The sequence below is a fragment of the Peromyscus californicus genome, unplaced genomic scaffold (genome assembly GCF_007827085.1).
Source record: "Peromyscus californicus insignis strain IS unplaced genomic scaffold, ASM782708v3 Scaffold_18__1_contigs__length_77618521, whole genome shotgun sequence".
NCBI classification, from domain to species: Eukaryota; Metazoa; Chordata; class Mammalia; order Rodentia; family Cricetidae; genus Peromyscus; species Peromyscus californicus.
Genome location: NW_026294480.1, coordinates 20,559,400 through 20,568,078, shown reverse-complemented (window position 1 = coordinate 20,568,078; position 8,679 = coordinate 20,559,400). Strand labels below are relative to the sequence as shown.

Sequence of the window (8,679 nt, the reverse complement as noted above, 5' to 3'; positions counted from 1 at the left end):
GAAGATATACAAAGTCAAAGAAACTTTAGGAGTGGGTTTGTTCATCCCAAAGTCTTTAAGACCTTCGAACTTAATGAAACATTTCCTCTTTTACATCATAATGACAATTTTTTAATTCTTCAACTCTTGACATGAAAAGAATAGAGCATAATGTAAATCATCTATAATAGTTTCCCCCTTGTTGTTTATAGGATAACTGTTCCTTGTCTACTTATGTCTACTTTTGAAATAACCTTCTTTCTTATGAGACATTTTTACCCAGTCTGATTTATTTTTTTCTATTTTAGGCACACATATTTTAACATCCTTTTATCTTTTTCATTCATATTCAAATATATGCAAGTACCCTTCATTTAGAAGTAAATTAAAGATTTCTATCATCTACATAATACTAAACATTGATATAATTAAATAGCAAATTATATTTATACTTACAGCAATTTTTAATAGTTGCAACTAACACATGTGTAATATTTTCAGAAAAGTAAAAACAAAATATTAAAACTGTTCATATGTACACGGCAGTACCATCAAGTAAAAATAATAGAACTATCAAGTCAAATAATAGTTTAGGTTTGGCACTAGAGTCTATGACCTATACAAAAAGTATTTCTTGGACCAGTTAAGAGTATAAACATGAGTTTCACTTTGTAGAGTGTGATTTAAACACAATCAGGTAACTATTTGTACTATCAAAATATTCTTGCCAATATTGCACCAACAGGCATATTGTTCAATGCTGGTCATGATTGCAGCTCACATAATATACATCTAGGTTAATAATGTTGATTACTTTTCTCCCCTGGTAGCATGTTTAGTACCTTCTGACAGTATGAAACCTTGTAAGTTGGGAAGAAGCTTTTATCTCAACAGTAGCGTGATTTTTGCATGTTCTATGACTCAAGCATATAGTATCTTCAGCAACAGGATCTTACCATCAGATTTTGGAAGGTAACCAAGAGCAAAAGCAGTAACTTGTTTGTGTCTGGGTGTAGTCTGTGGGATCCCAGGAACCATGAATTCAAAGGGTGACAACCCACACATCACACTGGGTCTTTTCTTTGATTGCCTTTGTTATATACTATCATCCTCCCACATATATAATCTTCAATGCCTGCTAAAAAGCAGTGACTCTTTCTGAAGGAATTTCCAGGCAAGACAATAACGATGCTCCTCAGATCCCACCAATAATTGTCCCTAGATCTATAGCCAAACTTAGAGCTAAGCAGGCTCCTAGAGGGAATATAAAAAATATAGTCCATGAGAAAGTACATGATACTATTAAAGAGTTTAATGAGTTTGCTAATTAATTCAGTCTGAGGAATATAGATGGGAATAGATTTTAAAGGTGTAAGTTAATGGTGGAAGAAACAAAACTGCATCAGTTTGAGTTTATCAATATAGACCTACTTAGTGGAGATTCTAGGTTTAATATGGAAGCTAACACAGTTTTAAAAGAAAGAAGTGTCAAAAGTGTGAATGTTTGTTTGAAGTATGTGTCAAAAATGGCCTATTGAAAAGGAGTTAGAGATCTCTGATCTCTTGAGTTAGTGTTGATGAAGGGATTTTAAGATTTAGGGAAATTGTATGAGGGTAGGTATGCTATGTAAAACCTACCCCTCTATGGTCACAAGACATGACCTTCACTAATCCTATAAGATGCAAACTAGTGAGAGGGGAAGCATATTTGAAGAGCTTTACTCTTGCCCTTTTCTCTGTGCCAGGCCTTGGGTTTGGAGATGCTGCTTTTTCGGTTTGATGGGTTAAATAGATTGGGTTTCATTGGGCCCTGGAGGAGCAGGGACAGTGTGGAAGCACTGAATGAATCACCAAAATCAAGGTGATTATAAGAATCATATTGGGCAAGACAGATAAAGCAATGTCCATAATGGCCTGACCCATAATGCTTAGTACATTCAAAGTGAATTGTATGGTGTTATGACTCATATGGACCTTTGGTATTTGCTAATAAATCATGGTGTTTCCAGATATGAAACAGATAAGGAGCCTAAAGCAAATTGTTTGATATGAATAAATGAAAACATTCTCTAACAAGTGAAAGAAAGACTCCATTAGATCATGGCAAAAGGAAATCTCATCTCCTAAACCAATTTCTAGATTTGAGCAAGTATGCAGACTCAGAACCCCTTCAGTGAAGGGATGGCTAAGTTCCCCTGAGGAAGGACCTTGACAAAATACCAAAGGGTTTTACAGTTAACATTTTCCATTCCTTTCCCAGAGGGACATAGATCCATTACAAGGGTAACTGTACACTAGGGGAAAGAAAACAATCAGACCTTTAATGGTCTATTGACTATTGGTTCTGAATAGATAATAATTCCAAGAAAAATGGTGACCCTCCAGTTAAAGTAGGGGCTTAAGGATTTCAGGTGATTAATGGAGTTTCTGTGTAGTTTTGGTGCCTGTAGCTAGAGTTTTCCTGCTTGCCCACAGTCAGGACAAATCTCTCTCACCTGCCAGTCACACAGCCACTCAGACTGACCAAGTAAACACAGAGACTTATATTGCTTACAAACTGTATGGCCATGGCAGGCTTCTTGCTAACTGTTCTTACAGCTTAAATTAATCCATTTCCATTAATCTATACCTTGCCACATGACTCGTGGCTTACTGGCATCTTTACATGCTGTTTCTCATTGTGGCGGCTGACAGTGTCTCTCTGACTCAGCCTTCCACTTCCCAGTTTTATTCTCCTCCTTGTCCCGCTTATACTTCCTGCCTAGCCAATGGCCAATCAGTGTTTTATTTATTGACCAATCAGAGCAACACATTTGCCATACAGAACATCCCACAGCACTCCCCCCCCCCTTTTTTTTTTCAAAAAGGAAGGTTTAACCTTAACAAAGTAAAATTACATATAATTTGGGAATTTGGGCATAGCTTCTCTTACTGCTTCCTGCTGGAGGGGGGGCGCTGTATCTTATGGGGACACAAAGAAAATTTTAGGATCATGGAGTAGTCCGTGAGGCTGTATCATCTGAGCCAGTTGCCTTTAAACCATTCTCGATGTTGGATCATCTGGGCCATGGTGTCATCATAGACCTTTCAGGGGGTCTTGGCTGGTCAAACCTGATGTATCTTAATCTGGAACAAATCTATAGCCTTTGCCTTTCTGTGGGAACAAAAGCAGAGTCTCCTTTCCAAAGCAACACATCCTTACATCCAAATTTTGAAGTTAAGGTATCTTTAAAGTATACATATTGGTTTAACTCAGCTTCCTTTGCAAATATCTCTCTGTAGTTAAGAATCCCAAAGACAACATAATCTAGATTCTCTGTGTAATATTTATCTTTACGTGGCTTATTTTTTATATTAATTTTACTGTCTCTTTAAAGACTTTATTTTTTAAAACCATGTATTTGTTTCTATAACTGTATATATCACCTTTTTTGTCTCTTTCAAGCCTACTTATATTTTACACACATTGTAAACTATTACATCTGAATCTGTCTTATTGTGAATCTATTGCTTTAAACTGCAGCAGCTGTGGCTGCTGGCTCTGCCCACCTCAGCTTCCCAACATGGCATTTGCCATCTCTGGGAGCTATCCTGGGTCTATGCTTTTATCCAAGCAGCGTGTAGCCCAGAAACCTCTTTTTCTGTTTTGTACTAGCATCGCCTAATCCACCATGCAGTTTAATGTGCCACTTGCAGAGGCCTCATCCCCGCCATATGGCAGGTCGAGCGCACACACTAGGAACCCGCCAGTAGCTCAAACAGGCAGTTGCCGCTCATTTGAGAGACAATTAGGAAGATGTTTTTAGCTCCGTTTTAGAATCTTTTCTCAGATTTTAGGTGGAAACTCTTGCCCCACGTTGGGCGCCATTTGTAGCTAGAGTTTTCCTGCTTGCCCACAGTCAGGACAAATCTCTCTCACCTGCCAGTCACACAGCCACTCAGACCCGACCAAGTAAACACAGAGACTTATACTGGTTACAAACTGTATGGCCATGGCAGGCTTCTTGCTAACTGTTCTTACAGCTTAAATTAATCCATTTCCATTAATCTATACCTTGCCACATGGCTCGTGGCTTACTGGCATCTTTACATGCTGTTTCTCATCTTGGCGGCTGGCAGTGTCTCTCTGACTCAGCCTTCCACTTCCCAGCTTTATTCTCCTCCTTGTCCTGCCTACACTTCCTGCCTAGCCAATGGCCAATCAGTGTTTTATTTATTGACCAATCAGAGCAACACATTTGCCATACAGAACATCCCACAGCAGGTGCCTGTCCTGGATCTTGCTCTGTAGACCAGGCTGATCTCAAACTCACAGAGATCCACCTGGCTCTGCCTCCCCTGGGATTAAAGGCATGCGCCACCACCTTCTGGCCAATTAATGAAGTTTTGGCTGAAGTCTTACTCACAGTAGAGACAGTGAGTTGTCAGACTCATTTTGTTGTTATTTCCCCAGTTCAGAATATATAATTGGGATAGATAATCTTAGAATTGTCACAATTCTCACATTGGTTCCCTGATCTGTGGAGTAAGGGCTGTTGTGTTTGGGAAGGCTAAATAGCTTGTATTATTGCCTCTGCTCGGGAAAATAGTGAATCAAAAACATTATTTCATCTCTGGAGGAACATCAAGGGCATGAAAGTTTCAGAGTCGGGGGGATGGTTTCCTCCACATCTCCCTTCAACTTTTCTTTCTGGCCAGTGCACAAGGAAGATGGATTATGGAGAATGATAGTTGACTGTCAAATACTCAAGCCAGTAGTGACTTCAGTTGCACCTGATGTACCAGATGTGGTGTCCTCATTTGAACAAATTAACACATCTCCTGGTACACGGGATGCAGCTATTGATTTAGTAAATGCCTTTTTCTTTTATACCTGTCCATTAGGACTACCAGAAATGAGCAATTTCCTTTCAGTTTTCAAGGCCAGCAGTAAACTTTTTCAGTTTTACTTCAAGGATACTTCCACCCTCCATCCCTGTGCCACAACTTAGATCAAAGGGATCTTTATCATCTGTCTCTTCCACAACATATCACATTGGTCAACTGTATCGATCACATTCTGCTGATAGAACCAAGAGAGGAGGGTAGCAATTGCTTTGTACTTGGTAACACTTGTGTATATTATATAATGGGAAATAAACCAAACCAGATTTCAAGGACCTTCCACATCAGTGATGTTCTTAGGAGTCCAGTGGCATGGGGAATGCAGAGATATTCCTTCTAAGGTGAAGGATATATTATTGTACCTGGCACCTCCCACCACCAATAAGTTCAGTCAGTCTACGTGGATTCTAGAGAGGGTATGTTCTTCACAAAGATGTGTCACTCTAGTCCATATACCAAGTGACTCTAGAAGCTTCTAGCTTTGTATGGGGCATGGAACATGAGAAGGCTCTTCAACAGGTGCAGGCTATTGTACATGTTGCTCTACAGCTTTGACCAGATGATCCAGCAGAATTGATGGCACTTGAGATGTCAGTGGCTGATAAGGATGGTGTTTGGAGTCTTTGCAAGACACCTATAGGTATAGGTGAATCACAAAATAGACCATTGACATTTTAGAGCAGTGCTGTACCGCCGTCTCCATACAACTTTTGCAGACAGTCCTTGACCTACTATTGGGCTTGAGTGGAAATGGAACGTTTGACAACAGGCCACCAATTTACCATGCAATCTGATCTGTGCAGCATGAGCTTGGTATTATCTAACCAACTAAGTCATAAATTAGGAAATTCACAGAAGAAATCCATCATCAAATGGAAGTGGTATATATGTGATTGGGCCTAAATAGGTCCTGAGGGCAAAAGCAAGTTAGATGAAGAAGTTGCAAAAATGACTATGGTTTCTATTCCCATTACAGTGATGTCTGCTGCCAATCATACACCTATAGCCTCATGGGATGTGCCATATAATCAGCTGACTGAGGAAGAGACCACTAGGGCCTTGTTTATTGGTGGTTCTGTATGTTATACAGGCACTACTCAGAAGTGAACCACTGCAGCATTATAGTCCCTTTCTGGGACAACCCTGAAAGATACCAGTGAAAGGACATCTCCAAAGTGGCCACAACTCCAGGCATTACACATGGTCATACATTTTGTTTGGAAGAAAAATGGCCACGTGCATGACTATTCACTGATTTATGGGCTGTAGCCAGTGAATTGACTGTTTTAGTGAGGGTTTCTATTGTTGTGATGAAACACCATGACTAAAATGCAAGTTGGGAAGGAAAGGGTTTATTTGGCTTACATTTCCACAGCACTGTTTATCACTGAAGGAAGTCAATATAGGAGTTCAAACAGGGCGAAATCCTGGAGGCAGGAGCTGATACAGAGGTCATGGAGGGTTGCTGCTTACCAGCTTGCTTTACATGGCTTGTTCATCCTGTTTTCTACTAAGACTTGGACCACTAGCCTAGGGATAGCTCCATACACCATGGGCTGGACAAGGCCTCCCTCATTGATCACTAAGTAAGAAAATGCCTTTAGCTGGATCTTATGTGGGGCATTTTCTCAAGTGAGGCTCCTTCCTCTTTGAAGATTCTAGCTTATGTCAAGTTGATATAAAACCAGATAGTATAAGCTTCATGATCAGTTACATGTAAAGAGTATGATTGGAAAATTGGCGAGAAACAACTGGGGAAAAAACATGTAGATAGATTTCTCCAAATGGGTGAAGAACATGGAGATACTCATGTATCATGTAATGATCATCAAAGGTAACTTAAGCTGATGAAGATTTCAATAATCAAGTCGATAGCATAACTCATACTTGAATAGTCTACCTCTTCTCCCTTTCACCCTGCCATTGATCAATGTGACCATAGAAAATGTTGCCATGGTGGAAGAGATGGAGGTTATGCATGAGCTTGAGAACATGGAATATCACTCACTGTAGCTAAAAGATTTCCTGTGTCTTGGCCTGCTGGCAGTTGGGACAAATCTCTCTCACTCATATCCCCCAAGTAAGCACACAGAGGCTTATATTAATTAAAACTGCTTGCCCATTAGCTTACTACTGACTAGCTCTTACAATTAAACTCAGTCCATTTCTGTTAATCTGTATGTTGCCATGTGTTCTGTGGCTTTACTTGTGTGCCATTACATGCTGCTTCCTGAATGGTGGGCTGGCATCTCCTCACTCAGCCTTCCTCTTCCCAGAATTCTCCTTGTCTGCTTATCCTGCCTATACTTCCTGCCTGGCTACTGGCCAATCAGCATTTTATTAAACCAGTGTACAAAAGCATTATCCCACAACAACTCACCAAGCCTGATTTGGGTTCAGCTGCTTCTGAGTACCATATCTACCAGCAGAGGCCAGCACTCAGCCTCATATATGGCTCCATTCACAAGGGTGACCAGTCAGTGACTTGGTAGCAGGATGACTACAGTAAACCATTTCCTCCATGAAAGGGGTGCCTTGTCCTTTCTGGAGTAGATATTTATTCTGGTTATGGATTTACCTTTCCTGCATACAATGCATCTGTCAAAACTAATATATATGTACTTAAAGAATGAATTATTCACCACAATTTTACTCCAAACATTATTGTGTTTGACCAAGGATCCCTTCACAGCTAACAGTGGGCCCAGAATGATGGAATTCCCTGGCTAGATTAGTAGTGGGTTCTGGAGATCAGAAACTGGAGAGTAGGAAATTCAGGGTTTATTTGACTAAAACATATTATTTTCATGTATGAAAGTCTTCACACATGATTAAAAATAAAAATAACGATAGTTATATTTTTAAAAATAGAAATATATAGTTCAAACAGTTTAATATTTTTTAATATCATTCAGCCATTGAAGTTCAGCAAAACAGTTCATATTTTAATACTTTCGTGCTGAGCTCTGATTGAAGCTGTTTAAAGAGAAAAATAGATTTGTTATTTCACTCTTAAAGGCAGGAACAGAAAGATGACTCATTTCTGATTTCAATGCTCCATTTTCATCACTCCATTGTCAATGTTTTTCTCTTTGTGTCTCAGCGGTGTGTGATGATACATTGTAATCTACATATTGTTGCTCAGAATCAAGCTATTCTTTTTGTTTTGTTTTGTTTTCATGGCATTAATATCCATGAAAATTTCCATGAACAATCTCTTTCCCTGAATATCTTTGAAAAGCCAGTATTTGGATGTGCAAAGACAGTATTTAATGAAACTCAATATAAAAAGTGGAAGAGTGCTCACTTTGGCAGTACATATACTAAAGGTGGAATGACAGAGAAAAGCTTATCTTGATCCCTGAGCAATGATGGCCCAAAAATTCATGAAGCATTCCATATGTTCTGAACGGTGAAGGGCATCATAAGAGAACCCACAGAATCATGTAAAATGGGCTCACAGGAGCTCACAGAGACTGAATTCACAACCAGGGAGCCTGCATTGGAGTTCTGACATTGGCCCTCTGCATATATGTATAGGAGAGTTGTATGGCTTCGTCTTCTTAACAGTGGGAGCAAGGGCTGCCTCTGACTCCTTTGCTGGCTTTTTGGAACCCTATTTCTCACACTACATTGTCTTGTCCAGTCTTAATAACAGGGGAGGTGCTTAGTCTTACTGCAACTTGATATGCCATATTTTGTTGATAACCATGGGAAGCCTGGCCTTTTCTGAATAGAAATGGAGGAGGAGCCGGGTGGTGGTGGTGGTGGTAGTGGTGGTGCACACTTTTAATCCCAGTACTTGGGAGATAAAGC

General features: G+C 39.8%; 1 non-coding gene across 1 annotated transcript; it reads left to right on the top strand.

The window, feature by feature from the left end:
- Positions 1-8,162: 8,162 nt before the first annotated feature.
- Positions 8,163-8,269, top strand: LOC128113881 (U6 spliceosomal RNA). Its single transcript, XR_008219689.1, has one exon. It is a non-coding gene; the product is annotated as a U6 spliceosomal RNA (small nuclear RNA).
- Positions 8,270-8,679: the final 410 nt, after the last annotated feature.